Source organism: Lygodium microphyllum, chromosome 18 (assembly GCF_053477565.2).
Source record: "Lygodium microphyllum isolate KBCC chromosome 18, Lygodium_microphyllum_v1.1.10, whole genome shotgun sequence".
Classification (NCBI taxonomy): Eukaryota; Viridiplantae; Streptophyta; class Polypodiopsida; order Schizaeales; family Lygodiaceae; genus Lygodium; species Lygodium microphyllum.
The window spans coordinates 94,083,901-94,092,362 of NC_141152.1; positions in this window are offsets into that span (position 1 = coordinate 94,083,901).

The following is an 8,462-nucleotide window of genomic DNA, read 5'->3' on the forward strand; positions in this document are numbered from 1 at the left end:
GCATTCCCTGCATTATCAACAAAGGGTTGATATGATGAGCATCCTAGACCGTATTTATAATCGATCGACTTTGTACGTGGAACGAAGATGGATGGGTGACTCAAGAATCTACTACATAGCTTCCCACCGATTTGCATACATTTGAACCAACCTCCTAAAGAGGATCAAGTGGTTGGAAGACTTGAAGATCAGGAAGCTGTTCATTTTTGTGGAGGCTCACGTAAACTCGGCTTTACATATTCAAGGTTGGAGGGTTGAACTGAACTCATATGTATATGAGGAAGTGACCCGCGTAATCCCCGTCGACAGGATCAAGGTGTTGGGATGCTATGAGAAGAATGGGTTCCAAAGGAAAGGATAACCTAATCTTCCAATGACTTACCGATTCCTGAAGATCCATGACCCGAAACCATACTATTATCCAGTTCCCGTAGATAAATGTAATACAACATTATTCTCCCCAAACTAAATGTAATAGTTGCTTTATCATCTCAGGAAATATTGTACTTCGAAAGGGCTATGCCCATAGAAATGCAATAACACTTCTTTTTATCAATGGCTATCTTGTCCATGAGAATTGATAAAAAGTTAAGTGGCTAGGATTCTTGGTTGATAGCTCAATTGGGTAATGAAATATAAATCATAACGATTAGCGAATTATAACGTTAATAATCCTTTATCCAGGCACAACCCCAGGTACAGATTCCCAGTTCGCCTCCTACATCAAGTACGGCCATGGTCCAGGAGAACAAGTTTCTTCTCAAGCAGATTAAGCTGCCTGAATTTTACGAGAAAGGTAGGACTGTCCAAGCGAATGCTGAAATTTGGATAGAGTCCATGGAGGATTACTTTAAAGTAGCCGGTACTGCACTCGCCAACTAGGCTATGCTCGCCAAGCTGAAGCTCACCGGTGAAGCCATGCTTTGGTGGAAGCAATGGTGCAAAGATTAAGGGATCACAGAAGGATCCATTACCTAGGAAAAACTGAAGAAAGCTATGCAAGGAAGATACTTACTACCTGTGTATCACACACAAAAGATGAATGAGTTCTACGAGCTAAAACAACTGGGACTCACTCTTGACGCATGCTACTCAAAATTTATCTCACTTCTTAAGTATGCGCCACAGATGGACATGACACAGCAGGTGTCAAAATTTTGTGCTGATTTAAACCCACTAGTGAATACCCGTCTCGAATCTATGCGCCCATCAGATCTTTAGGATGCACTCATTCGAGCTGTGCCTATAATTCAGGAGGTGCAAGCTAGACCAAGAGGTAACAAAACTTGGTCTTATAATGACTTGAACAGAGGAGCATAAAGGCCTCAAATGAAGAGAGTTCAAGGTCAGAATCGCGAACAAAGAAAGAAAGCAAGGACTAAAAATGCCAACATCTTTGTCCCTACCCAAAGCAATGGCCAAAACCTCTGTTGTTTCCACTGCAACGAGCCCGGTCATTTCAAGAGGCAATGTCCCAAGCTTGGCGGAGGACATCGCCAAGCACCTTTCCAAGGAATTGGCCATGGCCAGGGAGCTGCTACCCAAGGCAGAGGGAGAACCGCATGTGTTGCCAATAGGGAAATGTGCAAAGAAGAAGATCTGACCATGAAAGTAGAGTTTGAAAGGGCGACAGTCCATGCCGCTCTTCATAAGAAAGGGCCGAATCACGAGTTTTCGGTGATTCAAACACCATTGGACTATCAAGGTAAAGGTTTCAAGACCTTGATTGATTGTGGTAGTACACATTCCTTTATCTTACCAGCTTGTGCAAGAAGATTAGGAATAGCCACAGTAGAAGCACCTACCTTGCTTGTGGAATTAGCAAATGGTCGTGAGGTCACTTGTACCAGGTAAATTGCTAAGGTGGAATTATTTCTGGGAGAAAAGATGACTTCGGTCAAATTCAGAGTCATGAACTTAGGTATCCATGAGTGTCTACTCGGAATGGATTGGCTTAAACCTAATGACGCCCACATTCATTGTGGAAAGGGCCAAGTTTTCTTTCAAAGCTCTGAAGGGGAATTGGTCACAACTCAAGGTGAGGCTGGAAAGCCAAAAATTCAATTGACCAAAGCATCTCGAATTATAAAGGGAGTTAGAAAGGGACTACCTATCTACTTGATTAAGGTCAATAAGTTAGATCAGAAGAAGGAGTCTAGTGAAGCACCTTCATGGCTAAAGGAGTATGCGAACATGTTTCCTAAAGAGTTGACTAAACTCCCGCCTCAAAGAGAAGTGGATCATGAGATCAAGCTAGTGCCAGGAGCTGCGCCAATTGCAAAGAGACCTTATAGAATGTCCATCCCGAAAGCAATTGAGCTGAAGGAACAACTCAAGCAACTGCTAGATCAGGGCTACATCCGTCCTAGCAGTTCACCATGGGGAGCTCCAGTACTGTTCCAGAAAAAGAAAGATGGAACGCTTCGACTGTGTATTGATTACAGAGGGTTGAATCAATCAACTATTAAGAACAAGTACCCTATTCCTAGAATAGATGAGCTTCTTGATCATCTTCAGGGTGCGAAGATATTTTCCAAGATTGATCTCAGGACTAGTTACTATCAGATAAGGATCAAGGAAGAAGATATCCCAAAGACGGCCTTCAACACAAGATATGGACACTTTGAGTTCCTAGTTATGTTATTTGGACTCACAAATGCGCCTACCACCTTCAACAAGTTAATGCAGGATATCTTTAGGCTATATCTTGATGACTTCATACTCGTCTTCTTTGACGACACTTTAGTCTATTCCAAACAAGAAGAAGATCATGAACCCCAACTTTGGATTGTCCTTGAGACAATGAGAGCACATAAGCTCTATGCTAAGATGAAGAAGTGTGCATTCTTCAAACGTCAGATTGAATATTTGGGATTCATCGTATCAACAGAAGGAATCTCAGTGGATCCGACCAAAGTCAGAGATGTTCTAGAATGGCCAATACCAACAACTGTCAAAGAAATACGCAATTTTCTTGGATTGACAGGATGGTATAGGGTTTTCATAAAAAACTATGCTTTGATTGCAGCACTTGTGATGGATCTACTGAAGAAGCAAACATCCATTGCATGGTCAATTTCCGGACAAACCAACTTTGATAGATTGAAGCAAAGTTTGGTATCAGCACTTATCCTAAAACTTTCGGACCTCAGTAAGGAGTTCGAAGTTGTAACTGATACTAGCACACTTGCCTTAGGATGTGTGCTCATGCAAGAAGGTCACCCTGTAGCATACTCTTCAAGGAAACTGAAGAGCCATGAGAAGAATTATGCTACCCATGATCTAGAACTGTTAGCTATCATCCATGCTCTAAAGCTTTGGAGACAGTACCTGTTGGGTAACAAGTTAACTCTAGTGTGACTGATCATAAAATTCTCAAGTGGATCTTTACCCAGAACGAGCTCAACATGAGGCAATGTCGGTGGATTAAAGTGCTGGAGAAGTATGATTTTGAAATTAAGTACTGACTTGGAAAGGAGAATGTAGTTGCCGATGCACTCAGCCACAAGGCATTCCTTAATTCACTAATCTTGCAAAATCCATCAACAGCTAGATCTCTAGCCACAAAGGTGTCCATGCCAAACAATCCAATACTTGAGCTAGCTAGAGAGGAAGCATGCCATGATCCAGTCTATCAAAAGATGCTAAGGGAGATCCCTATCAAGGACCAGGACCAAAAGCTACATGCTAAGTATCATGAATTCTCTATCAATAGTGGACTTGTCTACTATAGAATGAGATTATGTGTACCTGCAAGCCAGTCACTTAAGCAAAAGATACTGTGGGAAGCTCATGATTCCCCTTTCCCAGGACATCCTGGCTATGCCAAGACTCTCAATGTAGTTAGGAAGAGCTACTATTGGGAGAGGCTTAAAGGTGACATTCTCAAATATGTCACTGAGTATTTGTCTCGTCAACGTATCAAAGCTGAACATGTCAAAATGCCACGAAAGTTACAACCACTTGACATTCCCCAAATGAAATGGGAATTCATCAATATGGACTTTGTTGTTGGCCTACCCCACGTTCAAGGAGGATACAACTCCATCATGGTTGTGGTTGATATACTTACTAAGGTTGCACACCTTATTCCAATAAAGACAAACTATAAAGCCTCAGACATTGCAAGATTGTTTATCAAGGAGATATTCAAGATGGGCTACCCAGAAGAATCATTAGTGATCATGATTCTCTCTTCACATCACACTTCTGGAGAGCTATCTTTGAAGCCATTGGGACTCAACTTTGTTTTAGTATAGCTTACCATCCTCAAACTAGTGGCCAAACGGAACGAGTCAATCAAGTCATCGAGGATATACTAAGGGCACACTGCTGCCGTGAACCAAAAAGGTGGATTCAATACTTGCCTTTGGTTGAATTTGCCTACAATGCTTCTTACCAACAAAGCATTCAGATGATCCTTTTCAAGCATTGTATGGTCATGACTGTCAAAGTTCCCTAAACTTCTCAGATCCAACCTTGAGGGTTGAAGCTTCAAGGCAGATGATGGAAGAGATGGATGACCAAGTAAAATCAATAAGACATGACATCCAAGCCGCCAAGGATAGACAGAAGGCATATGCGGATTTGAAGCGTCAAGATAGAATCTTCGAGGAAGGAGACATGGACTTCATTTGCATATGCCCAAAGAAGAGTTCCCTATCCTTAGGAGATTGCAAGATGCTAAGTCCAAGGTATTGTGGACCATACAAGATCCTCAAGTGCCTAGGACCTAATGCTTATAGACTGCAACTCCCTGAGAACCTAAAGGTTCATAATGTATTCCATATCAGCCTATTGAAGAAGTATGTACCTAATCCTAGCCATGTACTTGATGACCAACAAGTTGTAATGCCTAGCCAAGGAGTCCTTGAGCTACGGCCTGATAGGATCTTAGATGTTAGGGAGAGACAACTGAGATCCAAAACCTTGAGAGAATGCCTCCTCTAGTGGAAAGATTATCCCAAGGAGGATGCCACTTGGATGGATGAAAGCACTCTCAACCATCAATATCCCTAGTTTATCTTGATATGAGGACATCTCGATTCCTCCAAGGGGGAGAGAATGTAATATTTCTGCTGGAAAATATTACTAGCCGCGTGAGACTCATGCAAATGACAATGCCGGCATTGAAGTTACGGACGGTGCGATCTTTACACTGTATGTGACGTATCATGACTCTCCACTGGCCAAACGGGACGAAGGTTTAAAAACCCGCATAACCATAGGTGAACATCCTCTTGGGAGGAGGTCAAGAGGATAATGTTAGATTTATTGAAAATTTCTTTAATTACCTTCCCCTAGTCAGAAGCATGGCTGAGGGAAGGGGATGGGCTAAAATGGGAACTTGAGAGGTGGAGGGGAGGATAGCCATGTGAGGAACCACGTGGGAGGGAGCTCTCCCCCCCTTGTCCTATATAAACCCCCTCTAAGGGGTGGAGGAGGAGAGGTCGTGAGGTTGATAGACTGTGAGGGGAGAGAAGAAGGCTGTGATGATGACTGTGGGAGGACCATTGTGTGGAGGAAGGGAGAGAGTGAACAACGTGCTGATGTGCCGTGTGGAGGGGAGGAGAAGAGAGTTGCATTGTGACAACTGCACCGAGTCTAAATGCCGCTTGCTCTCGTGAAGTTTTGCCGCCGCCATCAATCTCCCATCTCCACGCCATGTGCAGCAGCCTAGAAGCCTTAGAAGCTTCTAACGGGGACTCTTTAAGCCCCCTTTCCCCCCTCGCATCCCCCAAAAACCACCTTAGCCCGGGTTTTTAAAGACCCTTCCCGTGGATTCCCCACACAAGTCCATATTACCCCCCGGTTTCTCTTAAACCCCTTCCCATTGCGACTCCCATAATTCCCTATTAACCTCCAAATTTAAAGCCCTCCTTCCCATTGTAACTCCCACAAGCCATTTTACCCCAGGTTTTTCTTAAGCCCCCTTTCCGTGAAGACCATTTTATTCCCGGAATCCAAAGCCTTCATATTGATCTCCGTAAGTTCATTCCGAACCCGGAATTTCAAGTCCCCTGCCCATAGCAGCCACCACAAGCAAAATCTTCACCCCTAGTTTTAAAGGTCTTCCCTTTAAATTCTCAATAAGCCATCCCGACTTTGAAGCAAAAGGGAGTTACTAAGAACCTAGTCCGGGTTCTTGTAAGAAGAAGAGGGGCTTCTCTAAAACCTTCCCACTCAATTTCCCCCATAAACCCATCTCTAATTTATCCCTCACACTCCCTCTCCATAAAGATCTTTATTCCCTGAACTTCTACGAAAGGAAGGGAAAGTTCATAAGTCACCATTTCCAAAGCCCAATTCCGGAAGTCGGTACTTCGGACAAGGAAGCTGTACTTCAAAGGGAATTGCACGTACAAGGGAGACGGGCCAAGATCATAAGTCTACGGCAAAGTCAAGAAGGTTGAATTCAGGATGGCCCCTAAAAAGGCACAAGGCGCAACTGCAGGAGGATCATCTCCTAACATTCATGTGGACATTTCACCGAACCCACAAGTCCAGGTTTTTTTCCTATTTTTGATTTACGTCGAAATATTGCAATTGCATGGTTAATTCACACAAGTAAGATGCACTTTTGCGATTAAAATACATTGACTATTTTAAAGGAAATAACTCACGATGGAAGAATCGGTCATTTGTATTTTTCAATGAAACGAACGAAAAAAGAACATAAGATGTCTATGCATTCTTAGCATGTTGTTTTTTATACATTGCAAAGTAATGAATCTAGATCAACTAATGACCATCATTACAAAGTTGAAATTATTGTAGTACACTTCGATTATGCATGGAAAGATTAAATCGCATGTCACATTATTAGACATCTCTTTCTTTGCTATGATTCATTAAAGAAGGTTGCTAACAACCGCAAGAATTTGCAAGGCATGGAAATGATTCTAGGGCTGCATGAAGTAGGTTAACTCTAGTCAATTGGCATAAATCTCATTCAACTACATAGTAGTTAGGAAAGGTTGCGTAATGCTCAATCAGCGTATGAATATTTCATTCAAAAATGAAGTTAGGGAAAGGATGCATGGTTCATTTTAACATAAAACCCTAAAAGCTTAGTGGCATGAATCGTGAATGTATGTTCTAGAAGGATCAATGGAAATTATGCCGTAACTTAACATACGCTTTGATCTTAACCAGAAAAGTTAGGGGTTGTAAATCTAATCATACGTAGGCAATGAATCGTGTGCTTATGAGAATGGTATCGTAATGCCACTAGTTTTTTCCCCTCTTTGATCAAGACAATATCTTTAGGAATAGACAAGTACATTGTTTTACCCTAAACACCTAAACCGCAAAGGACTCGCTTAGGAATGGTTAAATCGATGCAACATATCCCAAGTGCTAACTAAGGTTTAGCACGTTGAGGATGTGACCTACTCGCACTTATTGCCAAGTTGAAACTCTCATACCCTAAAGACCTACCCACATTCACGGAATGTAGGGACAATAGGACATACTTGCAAGAAACGATCTAGGTTTTCTACCCTAAGGATCGCTCGTTAAAAAGATGAAACTCGGATTGAGCTGGAACCCTAGACCGACGATGTCGGCCTAGTGCAATCAGGAACGGATTGGATATGAAGACACCCTAACCCTGTTTCTTATCTAATCATGATTCCGTGATTAGAAGACGTCGTTCGATGGGTAAAATAGTCCCATGGATTAGATGCGACACTTGTGCAACAAATTGCAGAGTCGCATGATCTTGTGGTTTGATCACAAGGGAACGGCCAATTCCTCAGAATGAGATTTGGAGATTCTTGCGCAAGTTTATCTTGCAAGAGGATGAGTAGTCATCGTGTTATAGCACCTTTCTTGGGAAAGGTGACCAAGATAAGGGAATTAGATATTTGCTTGGAAGCAAAGGACCAATCAATAGTTTGAAGCAACATATTTAATGTTAATAGAACTTAAGGTATTGGTTATGTTGGGTTAATAGAGTACAACCCTAACCCAAGGACATACGGGTTATCAAACAAAAACCTTGGGGATCTTGCCAAGTCGCAATTGATTCCGGATCCAATGCTGGATGCATTCGGAGAGAAGGATTCACTCCTTAGTAGTTAGCCAAATAAACGACCACTGGAAATGATTGTGCTTGTAACAGTTTAAAGAGCATTGTTTGCTATGTTTGCTCAATGAACTAAAGGATGAAAATATATCTAATGCTTCAAGTTGAAGGCCTGAAGGAAGAGGCAGCCTCAGTTACCCCCGACTGTCTGCTTGACCCTAACCAAGGGGGTTGTTAGCCGCGCCGGGAAGGTGGACCGAACCCGCCGTGTGAGTCTCTCCGTTAAGTGCTATTTGGAGTAGGAGGAAGCTTGGGTGCTAGGGGGGGGCTCTGGCTTTAAACACCTCGCCTTCCGAGCCCTGTATAAGAGGCCAATGTGACTCAGGATTGGATCTCGAGGTCCGCATACTAGTCTAAGGGTGGAATCTTGGAT